Source organism: Rhinolophus ferrumequinum, chromosome 4, assembly GCF_004115265.2.
Source record: "Rhinolophus ferrumequinum isolate MPI-CBG mRhiFer1 chromosome 4, mRhiFer1_v1.p, whole genome shotgun sequence".
Taxonomy (NCBI): Eukaryota; Metazoa; Chordata; class Mammalia; order Chiroptera; family Rhinolophidae; genus Rhinolophus; species Rhinolophus ferrumequinum.
Genome location: NC_046287.1, coordinates 91559422 through 91580515, shown reverse-complemented (window position 1 = coordinate 91580515; position 21094 = coordinate 91559422).

Sequence of the window (21094 nt, the reverse complement as noted above, 5' to 3'; positions counted from 1 at the left end):
AGAGCAATGAACAAACATTAAATTTCTTAAATTTGGCCAGAGTGGAAGTAAAATCAGAGACATGTCGGTCCAAGTTTATAGGGATAATGCCATGAAGAGAACAGCAGTGTACAAATGGATTAAATGTTTTCCTGTGGGGAGAGAATGCGTCACTGATGATGAAAGGTCAAGGCAGCCAGTAATGAGCAGAACTGACAAAAACATTGCAGAAATTCATCGAATTGTTCATCAAAATTGTCGGCTAACTGTGAGAAGCATAGCAGACCAAGTAAACATCAATGGAGAAAGAGGAAAATCTTCACTGAAAATCTTGACATGAGAAAAGTGTGTGCAAAAATGGCCCAAAGGAGCTCTTGCATCACGACAATGCACCAGCTCACATAGCACTGTCTGTGAGGGAGTTTTTAGCCAGTAGACAAATAACTGTATTGGAACACCCTCCTTACTCACCTGATCTGTCCCCCAGTGACTTCTTTCTTTACCCAAAGATAAAGGAAATATTGAAGACATTTTGATGACTTCAGGACATTACATGAAGACAGCTCTGATGGCCATTTGAGAGAGAGAGTTCCAAAATTGCTTTGAAGGGTGGACTAGGCGCTGGCGTCGGTGCATAGCTTCCCAAGAAGGGGTACTTTGAAGGTGACCGTAGTGATATTCAGGGATGAGGTATGTAGCACTTTTTCTAGGATGAGTTCGAAGATGTAATTGTCAGACTTTGTATGATGTATATAATGCATATATATGATCTATACATGTAATTCATCCAAAAGAAATGTATTGAACATCTATGTGTCAAGTACTTAGTATCTTTTTTCACAATATACAAGATCAGTATCGAATAATAAATTTAAAAATATAAAAGAAATGTGTAAGGTTTAAATTCTCATTTCAGAGTACTGAATATATGTAGTGACCATGAATGGCATTACTTCTTAATACATGTGTAAATATGGTAAACTTATATAGGACCTTAAGTAAAAACCAATCAAAGATGATTATGATTCTGGTGCTACTCTAGAAGGTGGCACAATGGGAGTAGGACTATGGCCCCATATTTATCAACCCCCATCAGACAATTTCTGTTTTTTAATCTTACGCATTTTGCAGATGCAGCTACAAAGATCAGTCCCCTATTAACCTGCTTTTCCAACCAGAGTGTTGACCATAAGCCCCTACAATACAGAAATTCTGGAGCCACTCCCTGATAGTGCTGGAGATAGATAAATTATTATTTAAGCCAGGCTAAACCATTAATTGAAATAAACATTCTCAACAGGCTCAACCTATCCAATCTGTTATCCTCCAAATTGCCTAAGCCAGATATTTAGAGCTCTAGATTTTTTTTCTCTTTCCATAACAAATGAATCACAAAATTCTACTGATTCTTTTATAAAAATATATCTCATACCATCTCAACTGTCTAATTAAAGCCCTTATCCTCTGGTATATACTATTACCAAAGTTTCTAATCTCTCTGTTTCCTCTTTCACACTGTTGTCACTGAGCTTTTTGAGAGATACCGTGACATGGAGATATCATGTGGTTCAATTGTCAAAATCCTACTGAATAAAAATCTACTTTTCATGACATAGGAGGCCCTTCATGAACTTGTCTTTATTCAGAATCATCTGTTGGCCACTACTCTCTTTTTTAGTTTCCTTCTCTAGTTCACACTGCAGCTACCCTCAACTACAACTACATCTTGATGTGCCATATTTGTTCCTTCATGCCTTTACTTTCCCCACTTGTTTGCCTGGGAAACCTAGGACTCATTCTTCAAGTTCAAAAGCCGTCCTCCCAAGCAGAAGTCGATGTTCAGCTGTCTAAGCAACCATTACATTTTGTACATTGTAGCAATTGTTAAATACAGATTTATAATATAAATCTGACTGCTATCTATGACCATGTTCCAAAATTAACTCAAAATGGATCAAAGACCTAAACATAAGACCTGAAACAATAAACCGCATAGAAAAAAACATAGGTACTAAACTTTCGGACTGTGGGTTCAAAGAGGATTTTATGAATTAGACTTCAAAAGCAAGGGAAGTAAAAGACAAGATAAATGAATGGGACTACATCAAACTAAAAAGATTCTGCACAGCAAAAGAAATCTTCATCATTTCTTGTAGCAGGGAATTCGCTGTTCCTCAGAAAGTAATCACTCCTAAAGTTTAAAGCATTCTCCCATTTTTAACAAATATATATTAAAATTATTACCTCTACTATGGGTATTGCTAAATACTGGAGATGAAACATGGAAAAGACTCATTCCCTTTTCTTGGGCTCCCCCAAATTTATACTTATCGAAACACCAAAATCTACCAAAGAAGTAATTATACAGAAGTGAAGATGTTCCCTTTTTTAATGCGCTGGGCATAGTGCTAGGCACTTGACGTAGTCGTGCATTATCTCATTTAATCCTAATCGTCTACAAAATCCTGGCGTTACTTTCTTCTCTACTGTTAAGGAACCAAGATTTAGGTTAATGTGTCCAAGATAGAATGAGATTGGCTCCGAGGTATATATGATTACAACGTCCACCCTACGAATTGTTACATGTTTGCCATCATTTTCCTAGAATTATATTGAAGTTTTTTTTTTCCAAAATGAGGAAAGATGTAATGTACAGCATAGAGAATATAGTCAATAATATTGTGATAGCGTGGTATGATGTTAGATGGTTGCTGGACTTAAAGTGATCACTTCTTTAGGTATATAAATGTTGAATAACTATGATGTACCCCTGAAACTAATATAATATTGTATGTTAGCTATATTTTAATAAAAATCTTTTAAAATCATCAAAAGAAAGATACTTCTGGAAGGTCCTCCAGCTTGCTCTTGAACATTTCTGTGATCTCACTTTGCTTGAGAAATTTAACATTCAGTAATCTCCATAAACACACTTACAGACTTTTAGTAAACACACACACTTATAACAGAATCGCGAACATTTGAAAAGTAGTTTATGGCTCTATTATCTGCTTTGCTATATAGAGGATGTGATTTTTGTCACTGCATATAAAATACCGGCCAAGATTGGCAGACAAACGCAGAGCCAGTTTTTGGCATAAATCTGATTTTCTGGCAAAACTCGTTAGCAATGTAAAAGCTGTTATTGAGAGCATATTGTGATGATGCATCATGTCAATATTTGTTTGGCTGAGTAACACTGTGGATTTAATAAATTAATTCTTAAATGCACAATTTTCAACAGATGAGCTGTTTTGGAAATAAACTGTACATGATATTTGTCGTCAGTGCCACAAACATTTTGACGTCTTAAGTGGAGATGCTAGCTTCTCTGATTTTCTAAACAAATACATGGATGGCACAGGGCTTTCTGAATTGTCCTGAGATGTGTAAATTATGTAGGAACGAAACATAAGAGACAATGAATAAATAAATGAGTCACAGAAGTCTTAATCCTTGGTGATGTCTGCCGCAAATCCATTATTATCTGCTGGACTGTTTTACTCAACATTGTCAATTTTGGCATAGTATTAGAAGATGCCTAAACAAATTTGTTGAATTCGTAAATCATTTTTCTTTGTTTTCTTGGTATGTGGGAGGGATACACCTAGCACTTTGAGCCTGAAACCTAAAGTCATAAAGGAATAATCACTATTAAGATCTTTCTATTAGAAAAGATAGTGCACATGGACCACTAATATTTATTGACTGTACTATGTATCAGGCACTATATTTTATGTTTTACATTCTCATTTAATCCTCCTTAAAGTCTATGAGGTCAATCATGTTTTTTTATCATACTTTAAGAAGTTGGAACTTTCAAAGAGATTTGGTAATTTTTTCACGGTTATACAACTAATATGCAGCAAAGCTGTAGATCAAACCCTACTTACTATGAAGCGCCAGGGCATATACTCTAGCAGATATACTATACCACCTCTCTGAATGGAGCTCTGGTAAATTGGCCTAGTTCAAAACCCAGAAAGCAGGTATGTGCCATTCTGACACTTCTGCCACTCTACTTTCTACTTTTTTATTGATCCTGACCTATTCTCTAACCTTTCATATACCTTAAAGCCATTGGGGATGAAGAGTGACATAAATAGAAGCACTTAAGACTAATTAGTTACATCCATATTCATATTTATCTACTTGAAATTCTTTCATTCCTTTATTCAGGCATTTATTTATCAGGGTTACAAAGATGAATTAGACTTGCTCACTGCCCTTGGAGTTGAAAGTCCTGAGGCTTGGGCAACACATTCTAATTGCTTCACCTGTCTTGCATAGGTCACATCGGCTGTTCTCATCCCTTGTTTAAGGCCTAATAACCCCCCATTATTACTTTCTACTCACAAAACTTTAGCCTACATTGGCTAATTCAAATGTTGTCTAGTAAAGAGCAGAGGGTCCTTGCCTGAGGCCAGTCAATTAATCTGGAGATGGGGTGAGAAGACGTAAGGAAAGCAAAAATGGAAGGCCAGGAAGCAAGGCAGTGGCCAAAAGAGAGGGACAAAAATAGGCAGAACTGAGAATTCAGGAATGAAGATGGAACTAAACATTCTAACCTGGACCACTGGTCAGGCATCAGGACTCATGGATAATAGAAAGGTCAAGGCATGGTGGGTATTCAGGGGTATGAGGTAATAAGAGAGGTAAAATTAGTGTAAGTGTGTCTCAGAGGATGTTCAGAAGTCAAAAATTGAATTTAACACAACCATCCCAGCTAAGAAGCAGGAGGAAATCTGAAGTCAAGGACCTGATCTGTTCAAAGCCTCCTGGTGGGAACTACAGAACCATATTAGGAAGATGCTTAAATAGGTGGAATATAGTAGAGTGCAGTGTCAGTAAGGACAGATACAGATGCTGGCAAATAATTATACTTCTTAGAAACTTCACTGAAATAAGCTATCAGTAGAGTAACTGTCTTCAAATTTATTTTTCAACTGAAATTGTTCTTGTAATAAATACTTGGAGTGACAAAGTATCAGTGAAACACTATGATGTGTAAAGGAAGGTATACCAATTTTGAAGTGGAAGCCTGTGTATTTATTTGCTAAGGCTGCTGTACCAAAGTACCAGAAACTGAGTGACTTACACAACAGAAATTATTGTCTCACAATTTCGGAGCCTAGAAATCTAAAATCAAGATGTCTGCAAGCTTGGTTCCTTTTGATAACCGTGAAAGATCGATCTATTCCAGGCCTCTCTCTTTGGCTTATAGATGGTCTTTTCCCTGTGTCTCTCTTCCCTCTATCTGTCGCTTCAAATTTTCTCTTTTTATAAGGACACCAGTCATATTGCATTAGGATCAACCCTAATGACTTCCTCTTAACTAATTACATCTGTAGTGACCCAATTTCCAAATAAGGTCTTCTGAGGTATTAGAGGTTAGGAATCCAACACCTATTTTTCGCAGGGGGGACACAGCTCAACTTATAACAGCCCATCTCATGCTATTAATCCATTGCGCCTTTCCAGATCGGGCTATCAATTAAATACATGAATTACAAAATGTGTACTAAAAAAAAAAAAAGCGTTGCATGTGTGATTACAATTCACAAATACAATCAGAAATACATAAATAAAGCTCCATAATTTTGAAAGGGTCAATTGAGTGGAATAAATAGAAGAGAAAATGAAACTCATTATGGATCCCAACTTTCACTTTAGATTCTCTCTACCATCTGTTGCCTAACCCTGTTTTGAGTTTCTCTTTTGTTTAGGTCCTCCCCTGGAAACACAAAGAGCAGAGCAATACCCTAAAGATAAGCAGCTGAAAGGAACAGAAGTTCTAGGTACTAATTCCGACAATTTACAAACAGTCCCCAAATGGTCATCCACTGATTTCCGACAGTCGCTGAAAGGATGTGTTTGTGAGATTTCTTGGTCTTGGACATTTTACTCTGTACAACTACATCATTTAAACACATGAAAAGTTGTTTTTTTGTTTTTCTTTTCAGTAGCCAGACGGCTTCCCATTGCCTGTACTACTTAACAAAGCTGTAACAAGCTGTACCCATCATTCAGTTACCCACTTGATATATAAAAGTGTGGGGCGCAAAGTATCAACTAAAAGAACAAACTGTAAGCAGGGAGAAGCATTTCACATGGAGGTTTCATATTAAATGAGAAATAGAAGCAGCAGAGTCAGTTATAGGTGCACTTCTGCTCGTTGAAGAGACCTCAAAATAGAAGGTTTTTAAAATCTGCCTTTAAAGCCTCTCTTCAATAAAATTGAAAAAAAAATGATAGACCATTTATTAAAAAGAACATCCATCCTGCCTGCCAAAGTAATAATTTTCTTTCTCTTACCAGATTCCAGGCACAGAATAACTGCCTCTCCGATGTTTTGTTATAAGCGTTCTAAATAAACCATTATTGGGGGCCCCCCTTAAGAGCAGCACCCCCTAGGAATCCTCCATTGAGCACTGAACAATATAATTTGTTCCAGACGCTTTGAGCAAAATGCCTTCTTTCCCAGTTTCTAAACTTGATAATTAGGTGTGTTCAGTTAGAGCTGAAAATAAAATGAAATGGAAAGCTATCCAGGTGCAAGTCATTAACCTGAGGGCTGGCAACACCGAGGGAGACTTCTAAAAGTGAACTTAGAGCTGAGCAGCCAACCAGAAAATGGGCCCTCTCCTTTTCCACCAATCTGAGCTGAGAAGAGGACTCTAAGCTCCAGATAAGAAGGCAGCCTCACTTATGTCAACCTTGAGACCCTGAGCAGAGAACCCAGCTACGCTGTGCAGACTCCTGGCCTTTGGAAACTGAGATAATGTGTTGTTTTTGTTTTTTTTTTTTTTAAAGTGAACTTACATTTTTGGTTCACGTCATAAGTTTCAGACACTTTGCTAAGAGCTTTATCTGAAGTACCTCTTAATTCTTCACAAAGATCCATTTATATATTTTATGGGTGATGAGAGATGAAATGACTTCTATACCAAGTAAATGGGTGAAGTGGGATTCAAACCCATGTTTGTTTGATACCAAAGCTTATATTCCTTCCACTCAGTTCCAGCATAGGGAGAGAACACATAGAGCTGATTAATTTCTTAACCTGTGTGGGGACAGAGCCAGGAGAGCAGTTTCCAGGCTCTCAACCTCACGTGGAACGGTGCTGGCTGTAGTAGATGGCCGTCAGCTGTGACTAGTTGGCCATCAGCGGTAACCAGTTAGCCATTAGCCACTAATGTAATTGCTGTGGCTGCGCTAGTAAGCACAGATTGCAGCTAGCAAGTGGGTTGTGGGTTGGTCAGCGGATTGTGGATCGTGTGGCTCCTGCTTCCCGTGTCTCCAACCCAGCCACCACAGAGAACATAGTGGTATGAACCCCCTATCCATGGCTCCGTTGGTGTTCCTTTTTGGCCTTACCATATCCTGCATTCTTGTGCAGGAAGCGGGAGCTGAATCCCTGCATTAAAACCTATCACCAGGGTTCTTCACATTCTGATCTCTGGTGTCTTTATCAGAATTGCATGTCTACTACACTTCATCCTATACTCTGATCCATAAACCCTGTGTGGGGACAGAGTCCCAGAGAGCAGTTTCCAGGCTCTCGGCCTCACGTGGAAGGGTGCTGGCTCGGGTGGTGGACGGCCCTCAGCTGTGGCTGATTGACCATCAGCTGTGACCAGTTGGCCAATTGGCCGCTGATGTAACTGCTGCAGCTGCTTTCATTGGTGAGTGAGTCGAGAGCCGGGTCAGTCAGTTGGCAGGCAGAGAAGCGGACAGCAGATTGCAGGTCGTGTGAATCCAGCCTCCAGTGAGTCTATAGTGCCACAAGTGAGACTATAGTGGTATGACCCCCCTACCTATGGCTCTGTGGGTGTTCCCTTTTGGCCTCATCGTATCTTGCGTTCTTATGTGGGGAGCGGGACCAGAAACCCCACAGGCCGCCTCGCGCGACAAATGGTGCAGCAAGCAGGGTCTCCCGCACGATACCCTGTGTGGGGACAGAGTCCCAGAGAGCAGTTTCCAGGCTCTCTACCTCACATGGAAAGGTGCTGGCTCAGGTAGTAGATGGCCGTCAGCGGTAACCAGTTAGCCATTAGCCACTAATATAACTGCTGTGGCTGGGCTAGCAGGCACAGATTGCGTCTAGCAAGTGCGGTTAGCAAGTGGATTGTGGATCGTGTTGATCCTATTTCCTTTGTTTCACCCGGCTGCCAGTGAGACTGGTGTACAGGAAGACTCCTCGTTGGGGTACTGGTGGTGTTTGCTTTTGTGTCTCGACCAGCTGCCTTCGAGAATATAGTGGTATGACTCCCCTATCTATTGCTCTGTTGTTGTTCCGTTTTGGCCTCATCATATCCTGCGTTGTTGTTCGGGGAGCTGGAGCTGAGACCCTACATGACACCCTGTATGGGCATTCTTAGATCTATACTTTTGATCATGCTATTCTTTTTGCCTGGAATGTCCATTTCTACTCCATCTGCAAGAGGTTCTTAACCAGAGGCAGGCCCACTTTCCTAGGAGATGCTTGGTGTGTACACAATGTGGGTGGTACTGGCAGTGTGCTCCTGGGAGCTGGGGTGGCCTAACAGTCTGCAGTGCCATGCTGTATGGGTAGCTCCATATAACCAAGAACTGCTCAGTGTCGAATGTCCACACAACACACTGGGAACACTGACCCTGAATCTTGTTCATTCTCAAGCCCCACCACCTCCATGAAGTCATTCATGTCCCCTACCCTTGGGCTTGAAATGATCTGCCACTCTTCAGAAATTCAGAAAGACTTCTTATCTATTAGTCTGTGTGTTTATTGCTAATATAGTTTGAATTCAATATTAGTTATTTTGTTACACATATGCTTTCTTTCTCTTCCTAGCAGTTCTTTTTAAGCTCTTTGAGGGCAGGTATATGTTTTATGTTCATAATCATAATAGCAAATATTTGTATAACTTACATAGCATGTACTTGCCAACTGCTGTTTTCAATGCTTTATGTATATATTAACTCATTTAACCTCTTCAATAACCCTATAGAGTATTTTCCTATTTTATAGGCATAAAACTGAGGTACAGAGAAGTTCAGTAACTTGCACAAAGTCACACAGTGTTGAGGTTATGATTCAAATCCAGAGACTGTGACTCCAGAATCTGATTCTTTTAACTACTAAATTCAATGGCCTTACCTGGCAAACATGCTCTGAGTGCTTACTATAGATTAAACACAAAAGTAGGACTCTCGTGGGTTTTTTTTTTTTCAACATTTAACCCAGCTCTGTGACACTTTTTTTTTTTTTTTTTTTTTTTTTTTTATTGGGGAATATTGGAGAACAGTGTGTTTCTCCAGGGCCCGTCGCTCCAAGTCATTGTCCCTCAATCTAGTTGAGGAGGGCACAGCTCAACTCCAAGTCCAGTCGCCATTTTCAGTCTTTAGTTGCAGGGGGTGCAGCCCACCATCCCATGTGGGAATTGAACCGGCAACCTTGTTGTTGAGAGCTCGTGCTCTAACCAACTGAGCCATCCTGCCACCCCAGGACTTTGATTTTTAGAAAATATTAATAAAATCTGTTAAGTATTGCAATAGAGTGACATACAGAAGCTCCAACATGGGTACTTAACCTGGCTAAATGGGATATGGGAGGCCTCCTAAAAGGATAAAGTAAGTCTTCAGCATCAAGTTCAAATTAAGGGGCAAAGGAAAAATAAGGCTGGAGAGTAGGTGTACACACAAATCTTGAGGAGAATAAGATTTACAACAGTGACAGCTGTCAGGAGGCTATGGGAGTGCAGACCAGGAGGTGTGGTTGAGGATGGTGATACCCATGAGGTGACAGAGGCCTGCCTGAGCTACGACCTCACTATCTCTAGATGGCCTATTGTAGAATGACTGCTCCAGGTCACACTGAATCCCCACCTTTCACTCACCTTCTTCTAGCACACACCTGAGATTCACCTTGTCTTGGATAAGTGGATTGCAACTCAAGCCTATGTTTCTTATACTCACATGAGGCCGCAAGGATGTGCGCTGAGATGAATACTAGGCCGTGGATATTAATCTTTGGATTCAATTTTGATGTTGCATTGGATTTGTTGTGTCACTTAACCTCTATGAATATATTTCCTTATCTGTATAAATGAGCGACTTTTGAAAAGGCCAGAAAATGTCAAAAAATGGTGTCCATATCTTTTCCAGGGATAAATGTTGCTTACCTTCTAAACACTAAATGTATATGTTATTATAATCCCAGAAAGTATTTAAAATTTGTGCTAAATTTGACAGACCTCCATTCTTATCATTTTGCCTGGAACAAGCTTTATTGTTATTATTTTTTAATTTGCACACTAGCCAAACTCTGCCTTCGGTTCATTTCTTTGGAAATTCCACGGAAATCAGTGGGATGTGGAATGATTACTAACAGCTGAGCCTGGCCTGTGTTCCTGTGTGATTAGTATGGCAGGAGGCCAGATAGAACTTGGGAAGCAAAGTGCTGTATTTGCATGAACAATGTCTCCAGAACATGAATTTCAGAGGGGCTGCATGAGGGAAATAATGGCTCGAACAGACCTTTCTCATTTTCTGCTTCCATCTTTGCCTGCCAAGCAGACTTTTTCTATAACTAGTAGGGAGAAGACTTCTGTAAAAAGGATATATGAAGGGAGTGTGTGTGTGTGTGTGTGTGTGTGCGCGCGCGTCCTTGTGTGTATATGCATGTGTTCTGTGTGTGTGGTGTCTGTGTAGTGGGTGCATATGTCTATCTACAGGGCAAAAATAAGGATTAGAGAGGAATTCAGTAACAGCACAGGCTCCTCACTTAAAAAAGCCACACAGAGGTAAATGCCTCCAGGCTTAGCATGTTTTTCATAGCTGTTTAATGCACCTGTGTCTCCTTAGGTGTTGTATGTTACTGCAGCACAGGGCCTGTCCTCACTCTGTGCCCAGTGTGCTTCTTGGCATACACGAAGAAATAACATTTGAATTGCTTATTATCACATCAACTCCAATTTTGATAATTAATTTGGATCAGTTGCCTATTGTCATCTGAGTTTGCTGCTACAGGAATTTCTCTCAAGCAGGAAAAGAGAAAGTTGTTTTCAATATATATATGGCAGATGCAGTGTTAATCTTAATATGTAAAGATTTTTGCAATCCCATAAGAACAAGTGGAAAGTCATTGATGAATAAAAATTTATAAAAAAGGAATTCAAATGACTTATAAGTGTATTTAATTTATTTTCAAGCTCACTGGAAATAAGAAATGTAAAATAATACAGTAAGATGCTATTTCATCATTCAAAATGCCAAAGATTAAAATTAAAGATGATACTCAGAGTTAGCAAAGATGCAAGAAATAGACATTCTTACACATGGTGTAAGATACCGTTACACAATGTAAAGTGATTTAATGTTTCTGGAGGGCCATTGGTAATATGATTAAAAGTCTTAAATATCTCCTTTTACCCTATATCTCCATTTCTAGGAATTTATTCAGTGGAAGTAATCAGAGATGTGCACACGGGTTTCTGTACAAGGATATTTATGATATACTTATCATAGCTTTATTTATAAAAGCAACATCACAAAACAAAAAAGAAGTAATCTAAATTTTCAACAATAGAAATTCAGATATGAAATATATTATACAAAAAAATGTAGGAACGCCACTGAAAAATATTCATGACATAAAGTAAATATTAAAAGGGTATAAGACTGTATATATGACATATTAAACATTACATACTAAACATAAATATATGTTTACATTTTAACTGTGGTTAGGTGTCCTGTCCCGTGGGCAGGGAGAAGGGCGGCACAGGGTTAAGAAAAGACAGTAGCCATGAATAGAGTGAAAAACAAAGGGCCAAGGGGATCAGCCTCAGGGACTGAACTCCAAATTGGGCCAACACATAGTTTTTATTGGTAAACTTCTAAAGAGGTAAAAGATTGTTAATCTCAAGATCTGTGTGTTAGTAGCCTGCTGGCTGTCTTTCTGAAAGTTCCCATTGTGTTCCAGCTGAACTTTGCCTTCACACACATGCACATCTCCAGGGAATCCATTGAAGGGGAGGGACGGATATAACTCCATCGGGTCTCAGTTTGCTGAGCCTTCCCCTCAAAGGAGCTTTTCCGATATCTCTCCATCGGGCCTCAGTTTGCTGAGGCACTCCCTTGTGAAATCCTGGGAAGAGCGCGGGGGAACAAACGGTTTGGCAGCTGTAAGGCAACAGTTAGGTGATTTTAATTTTTATACTATACAAATTTTCTATAAAGAACATGGGTTCCTTTTGTGTGTGTGGGTTTAACCTGTAAGTTTTAAAAGTTATTATTATCAAATATTCAATACCAAAGGAATAATGGCTGTTCAGAATGTGTTAAGATTTTAGAGATACTAAATATTTAATATATTACCTCTAAATATTTATTCAGGAGGAAAATGCCAGAGGTTCTCTCTTTTCTTCTACTTCCTTGCATAGTTCATAATGCTTCAGTTCCTTGCTTAGTATCAAATCAGCTCCTTTTCATATTTTTCACTATGTCAAAAGCTACTTCTAGATGCAGTTTTTGTCTTTATTATTCCTACGTATTCTACTCTTTTTGATGCAGTTGCAAATGTCATTGTTTTCTTAATTTCCCTTTTTTCTTTTTTAAAGATTTTATTAAAATATATCTAACTTACAATATTAGTTTCAGGTGCATTCCATAGTTAATCAACATTTATATACCTAAAGAAGTGATCATCATGATAAGTTTATATTGTGATATTGTATCACACTATCACAATATTATTGACTATATTCCCTATACTGTACATTACACCCCCATGACTTACTTATTTTATACCTAGAAATTTGGACCTCTTATTCCCCTTCATCTTTTCCCCTCCTTTTTAAATTTTTCAACTACAGTTGACAATCACTATTACTTTATATTAATTTCAGCTGGACAGTATACTGGTTAGACATTTTATAATTTAAGAAATGATCCCCCTGACTAGCCTAGGACCCACCTAGTACTATACATAGTTATTACCATGTTATTGACTATATTCCCTGTGCTGTACTTTACATCCCCATGACTATTTTGTAACTACTAGTTTGTACTTCTTAATCCCTTCACCTTTTTCATCGTGGCCCACAACCCCATCCCATCTGTCACCCCAACAAATCTAGTACCCACCTGACACCATATACAGTTATTACAATATTATTGACTATGTTCCTTATGCTGTACCCTACATCCAATGATACTGTGTAACAACCAATTTGTACTTCTTAATCCATTCCCCTTTTTCACATCCCCCCCCAACCCCCTCCCATCTGGAAACCATCAAAATGTTCTCTGAATCTATAAGTTTGTTTCTGTTTTGTTTGTTTACTTTGTTCTTTAGATTTCACATATAAGCAAAATCACATTGAATCTTTCTCTGTCTGACACTCCACTCAGCACAATACCTTCTGTAACCATGCATGCCACCGCAGATGGTGAGAACCTATTTCCTTCCATGGCCAAGCAATATCCCATTGTATATATGTATCACCTCCTCTTTATCTATTTTTCCATCGACAGACACCCAAGCTGCCTGCACATCTTGGCCATTGTAAACAATGCTACAATGAATTTATGGATGCACACTTTCCCTCAAAGTAGCATTTTGGGTTTCTTTGGATAAATACCCAGAAGTGGGATTTCTGGGTCCTTCTTTGTCTCTTGTTATAGCCTTTGTTTTAGTTTGTTTTGTCTGATATAAGTATTGCTATACCAACTTTTTTGTTTTGTTTCATTTTCATAAAATACTTTCTTTATCCCTTTACATCTGTGTATATCTTTCAATCTGAAGTGATTCTCTTGTAGGCAGCATACATAAGAGTTTTGTTTTCTTATCTATTCAGCTTTCCTAGGTCTTTTGAGTGCAGCATTTAATCCACTTACATTGAAATTAATTGTTGATAGATACGTAGCTATTGCCATGGTATTATTCATAATATTTATCTTTTTTTCCCATCTTAAAAAAGTCCCTCTAATATTCCTTAAAGTAGTGGTTTGGTGGTAATGAACTCCTTTAGCTTTTTCTTGTTTGGGAAGCTCTTTAACTGTCCTTTGATTCTAAATGATAGCTTTGCTGGGTAGAGTAATCTTGGTTGTAGATTCTTGCTTTTAATTATGTTGAATATTTTATGCCAATCCCTTCTGGCCTGGAAAGTTTGTGTTGAGAAATCAGCTGATAATCTTATGAGAGCTCTCTTATAAGTTACTAGTTGCTTTTCTCTTGTTGCTTTTAGGATTCTCTTCATTCTAATCATAATGTGCTGTTGGATTCATCTTGTTTGGGACACTCTACAATTCCTGGACTTATATGGCTATTTCCTTCACCAGGTTAGGAAAGTTTTCAGTCATTATTTCTTCAAATAGATTTTCAGTCCCTTGCTTTTTCTCTTCTCCTTCTTGTACCTCTATGATGCAAATATTGCTACGTTTCATATTGTCCCAGAGGTCTCTTAAACTCTCATTTGTTTGGATTGTTTTTTCTTTTTGTTCTTCCGATTGGGTGTTTTCTGCTACTTTATCTTCCAAATCGCTGATTCAATCCTCTGATTCATTTAGTCTACTGGTGATTTCTTCTAGTGTATTCTTCATTTCAGTTATTGTATTCTTCACTTCTGACTTTTTTCCCCACTCTGGTTTCTATGTCCTTTTTTATGCTTGCTATCTCTTTTTTGAAGTTCTAAGTCCTTAAGCATCCTTATAACCATTGTTTTGAACTCAATTTCTGGTAGGTTGCTTGCCTCCATTTTGTTTAGTTCTGTTTCTGCTGTTCTTTCATTTGGGATGTATTTCTTTGTTTCCTCATTTTGGATATCTCTCTGTTTCTATATATTAGGTAGATCTGCTATGTCTCCAGGTTTTGACCAGGTGGCCTTATGTAGTAGGTGCCCTGTGGGCACAGTCTCCCTGTTCATTTGCTCTGGGTGCTCCAGCAGTGTCTCTTGTGTGGGTTGTGTTTGTTTCCTGTTATAGGTGAGCTTTGATTGCTATTGGCATGTCAGTGGGTGGGATAGTGCCTCAAGCTTGTTTGGCATGGGGTCTGGCTATGTCCACAGCTTATAGGCTACTGTGCTGGGGATTTACCACACCAGAATTACCACAGAATGGGATTCTGGGGCCTATTGAGATAACCCTTTGTGTGTGCCACCTGTGGGGCTAATGGGGTGGTGCTCTGCTGTGGTCTGAAGCCAACCTCCTGTAGGCTCTGGGGCCTCTTTGGAGGGGCCCTGGTGCAGGCCCAGGTCAGCCACTGCCTATGACCAGCTGCGAACTACATGGTAGGAGCTACAAAGTGATCCACAATTGTTTGCTGCCTATGCTAACCCTGGAGGCACGTGGGAGAGGCCATGCTATGAACTGAAGCAGGCTGCCACCAGTACCAGGCCTGGGGTAGCTCCACAAAGAGCCAGGACACTCTGAGGCCTGCTGCCACCTGCCAGCTCCCTTAAGGTTCAGCCCTTGAAGCAGCCTCGTGTAGAACACAAGTTGGGTGAGGCAGAGTATCACAGAGTCACTACAGTGAAAGAGTTGTAGTCATCAGGTCTGGTTTGCTGCCAGTGCTGAACCTCAGCACTCAACTCAGCAAAAGTCTCAGAGCACACCAAGGCCAGCTGCCACCTGCCTGGGTCCTGTGGACTCCAGTAGTTATTCAAGAAAGAGTACAACGCAAGTGAGGCCAGCTGTTCTCTGAGAAAGGGCCTTTGGCTGTGTGTGAGTTAGGTGGGATGGAGTCCCAGCTGAGTCAGCAGGGAGGAGCAGCATAGCTCACCAGGCCAATCAGATTCAGATTTGGTCTGTAGGGTTGGGCTCCACACAGGAAAGATGGCGTCTGCCTGCTGGCTGCACAAGAGGAGGATCACACACGCAGGAAAAATGGCAACTGTGCTCAAGACCTTGCTCCAATGCCCCCAAGTTACTGTCCCTCTGCCAGAGCCCAAGATGAGTGCCTGCGAGTGAGGGAGTCTATGCTTGAGCCATTTAAGAAGATGTCTGGGTTTCCTGTAACCTTCCTTTTCACCCAGATGGTCAGAATCCCTGCTGTTTTTCCACAGCCACATATTGTGGGGCCTCCACTTCCCGGCACCAGTACTCTGGGCTGGGGAAACCTGTGTGGAGCTGGGGTCTCTCGCTCCTCTGGGGAACCTCCATGGCCAAGATATCCCTCCCAGTTCTCACTGCCACACAAAGGTTTGAGGCTAGCCCATTTCGTGTTTCCACCCCTCCTACTAGTCTCCATATGGCTTCTTCTTTATATCCTTAGTTATAAAACTTCTGTTCAGCCAGCCTCAGATGGTTCTCCAAGTTGATTGTTCTAATTTAATTGTAATTTTAATGTGTTCATGGAAGGAGGCACAGTACTTATCGACTCCACCATCTTAGCTCAATTTTTCTTTCCGATAGTTTACTAGTATATAGAAACAAAACTGATTTTTGTATATTAATTTTGTATCCTGTAACTTTGTTTAATTAGTTCTAACATTCTTTTAGTGGAATCCTTAGGGTTTTCTATATATAGTATCATGACATCTGCAGTTTTATTTCTTCCTTTCCAATTTGGATGCTATTTATTTATTTATGCCTAATTGCTCTGGCTAGGGCATCTCCCTGGAAAGAATGTTTACCTAGTCTTCTAATTGCCTCTATCTTTTATATATTTAGTAAAATTGATACTGGTTGAGATTTACCATTTGTGGTGAGTATAATTTGAGTAGGTAATTTTTCAGGTTAGCATATTGGGTATCATATGTATCCATGGTTTACAGATGAAGAAATTAGGAACTGAAAGTTAAGCAGCCTACTAAATGTCTCACCATAGGTGAGGCATGAGTCAAAGTTTGTCATTAGTTGCCAGTCAAAGTTTGCATACATGGAATCTGACAACAGAGCTTATGTTGTTTGGTTATGTTGAATAAAAGTGGTGAGTGAGAATTCTTATCTTGGAGGAAAAAGCTTTCAGCATTTCATCATTGAATATGATGTTTTTATATCTGAGCTTGTTGTTATGGCCTTAGTTATGTTGAAGTATGTTCCCTCTGTCGAGAGTTTTTATCACGAATAGGTATTAAATTTTTTTGAATCTATTGTGATATTCACATGATTTTTGTCCTTCATTTTGTTAATGTGGTTCATCACATTGATTGATTTGTGGATATTGAACCATCTTTGCATCCCTAGAACAAATCCCACTTGATCATTTATTTTGTCTTGAACCAAGTGATTGTCTTTATTATAAACTAATACACGCTCATGGAAACTTGTTTAAATATTCAAATTTGTAAAGAACAAAGTAAAAATTTCCTGTGAGCTCATTTTTAATTTGGTTTACAGTTGGTGTTTTGTGTTTCCTTTCTAATTTTTCTCTCTGTTTGCATAAAATTGACAATGATTCATTTTTTTAAACAAATATTTATTGAACATGTCTGTAGTCTAAGTCCTGCTCTAGGCACTGAGGAGACATTGGCAGTCATATACCTAACCCTTAAAGACTTTAAATTTTAGTGGAGTAACAAATAAAAATAGCAATGTGTGCATATCTATATCTGTATTTACAGTGTTTCCCTGAAAATAAGACCTAGCCGGACCATCATCTCTAATGCATCTTTTGGAGCAAAAATTAATATAAGACCCGGTATTATATTATTCCCAGTATTATATTATATTATATTATATTATATTATATTATATTATATTATATTATATTATATTATTGTACCCTGTCTTATATTAAAATAAGACTGGGTCTTACATTAATTTTTGCTCCAAAAGATTCATTAGAGCTGATGTTCCAGCTAGGTCTTATTTTTGGGGAAACACAGTGTATCTAGATCTAGATCTACACCTATATTTATAATAATCTTAGGAAATGATAAGTGCTAAGAACAAACAATACAGCAGGATAATAAGTGATGGGAAGTATGATATTAGTTAAAGTGGTTAGAGACAGCTCCCTTGACAACGAGGTGTCATATGAGCAGAAACATGAATGAGGTCAAAGAACTATGAAGTTTATGATGGAGAGACAAGCATGCCAGGCTGAGTAAAAAAAAAGTGGTCCAAAGTCTATGAGGCAGAAACAAAACTTGTCATGCTAGAAGAATGCAAAAAGAGCCAGAAAGACAGCAACTAGAGTAGAGGGCATGAGGATGAGAACAAGAAAAAATGAGGTCAGAGGAATATCTAGATCCAAGGCTTCGCTGAGTTCTTTGGCATTTGTTCTAGTGTAATGGGAAGTCATTGGAAGGGAGGATGTAGTATGATTTGCATTTGTAAAGAGTACGTTGGTTGCTCTGTGGAGACTACATTGTAGGGAAAAAAAAAAGTATAAGGAAGGAAGTGTACCAGTTTAAAGGCTCTTGCATCAGTGCCGGCAAAACAAGATCACATGGATCAGAAATAAAAGTGATGAGAAATGATCTAATTCTAAATGTATTTTAAATGTAGACCTATCAGAATCTATTTAGAAAAAAAAAGATGAATCAACAATGACTTCTATGTTAAATCTAAAATGTATGGAAGAGAAAGGACATTTGGGATTCTACATCGACAGTTTCAGATATCTCCCTGGAAACAATGCTTACCTAGTCTTGCTATTGCCTCTATCTCTTAAATTATTAGTAAAATTGGTACTGGTTGAGATTTCCCATTTGTGGTGAGTCTGATGTGAGTATCTAATTCTTTAGGTTAGCACACTCAGTATTATATTTATCCATGTTTTATAAATAACAAAATTAAGGAACAGAAACTTAAGCAAACTTGCTAAATGTCTCACCACAGGTGAATCATGAGTCAAGGTTTGCACCCATGAAATATGACAACAGAGCTTATGTTCTTTTCAGCTATGCTACACTGTACCCCCCTGGTCTCTGTAGCTCTTAGTCTAAAATCATCGTAGAGACACATTAATGGTTTACTTGCAGACCAATTATTTGCCATCTGCTCTACTCATCTGGCAAGATCAGTTAGTGTAAGGATCACTGCTACTCATTCCTTCATCTGGGATGGGATGGAAACCCATCTTTTTGGTGGTAACGTTTTCTGATAGCCTTTTTTCTAAGGGCTACCAGAAATGTGTGTATTAGACTGGTGATTCCATAGATCACCTTACTCCGATAGCTATGGCCCTACAGATGGGACTCTTTCCTGTAAATTCTAAGGAAAATATTTCTTCTGCTAGTTGCTCACAGAATGTGAACAGCAGCAAAAAATTTTACTTTGATCTGAGCCAAAGTTCAAGAAAATTTAAAATATATGGTGTTAAAAAGGCTCTGTGCCTACAGATCATTTTTCTTAGTCTTACATGAAGAATCAAGTTCTATGTCTTTGACCTTTGACATGAGTTCATGCTGCCAAGAATGTTATTTAGTACTTCAGACAGGAGACAACTTTGAATACCAGTAACTACTTGATCAAGAAATGTTATCAGATACACATACTTGTGTACACATACATATACATGTCAGGAACATAATTCTGCCTATAACAATATTTGAATCTTTGAATAGTTTTAGCTATGTATTCTCTTCATATATTGCTTTCCCAAATAAATTCACCACAATTAAGTCCATATCCTGAAAGAAATCAGCACACGGTTACTAAGAAAATTAGGAAGTAAAAAGGAACCTAAGGTGGCCTATCTATACGGTGATTTATAATAAAAGGGGAGAACATCTGATTTTGGTCTCAGCTTTTGAAGTAAAGCACATTTTTACTAAGTTGTGCTTGACAGAGTAGTTAAAATTTGGCTGCTGTAAATCTTTTCTTTCTCTTAGATATTTTATTGACAGATTGGGATGGATTTATATTTTTACTAAAGAAGGATTGTCAGAGCATTTATGAGCCTTGTATGTATAGTTTTGCTAATTTCTTTACCTTGACTTTCCAGTATTTGCACATGTATTTTTATATAAATAAAAATCCGATTTCTTTTGTAAAGGTTAGTCTTCATTCCAAACCGAGTTCTCCTCCATAATTTTATTAAATACAATTGATCCAAGGCATTCCTACTTTGATTATATCCTTGATTTTTGGCCAACTATGACACAACTGTCTCCAAAACTTGGATAATAATCCTTGTTAGCAGGTCAGTCTCTTTTCAGACTGGTGATGTTATCCTTATATGGAGAAGGAATGTTACATAATTGAAACACAGACCCATTTGCATTCAAATCCTGGGTTATTTTTGTTTCTCAGTAAAATAAAATTGAAAAAATAATAATGACACCAAGCATGAAACAGTACATGTGGAAGTATCTGGAAAGGTGCTCAGTAAGTTAGCTTAATTTTTTGTTTTACCATTGTCTCTTCTTGCCCCACCTTCTTCTCAACAAAATGAACAAGGATTACATTTTTATTGTCTTGTAAAAATGATTAAAAAAAACTGGACATTTATATTCTCCTTTCAAAACATATGAACATCTTCCATTCCCTCACCATCTCTACTCCCGTAAAACCTCTGAATCGCACATTACATTTTCTGGAATGCTGTTTTTTATTTCCTTGGCTAAGTAAATGTTTATTTTATTCCTTATTATTTCTCCTATTTAATTTTTTTAATGTCCTTCTTCTCAGGATCCAAGAAAATATACATTATCAGTTATGGTGGAAATATGTTTAGCTACAAAGTAGTCATTCTGTAGTAAACTAGGGTTGATTGGAGTGAGGCCTCCTCACAATTCCATGTGCTTTCTTCCAAAGATTCCTAGCATTCTTTTTTTTTCTTTTTTTAAATTAAAGTTTATTGGGGTGATAATTGTTAGTAAAGTTACATGGATTTCAGGTGTACAATTCTGTATTACATCATCTATAAATCCCATTGTGTGTTCACCACCCAGAGTCAGTTCTCCTTCCATCACCATATATTTGATCCCATTTACCGTCACCTACAACCCTTGTCCCCCCTTACCCTCTGGTAACCACTAAACTATAGTCTGTGTCTGTGAGTTGTTGTTCCTCATTTGTTTTCTTGTTCTTTTGTTGTTTTTGGTTTATATACCACATGTCAGTTTTTGGTTTATATACCACATATCAGTGAAATCATATGGTTCTCTGCTTTTTCTGTCTGACTTATTTTGCTTAGCACTATAATCTCAAGATCCATCCATGTTGTCACAAATTGTCCTAT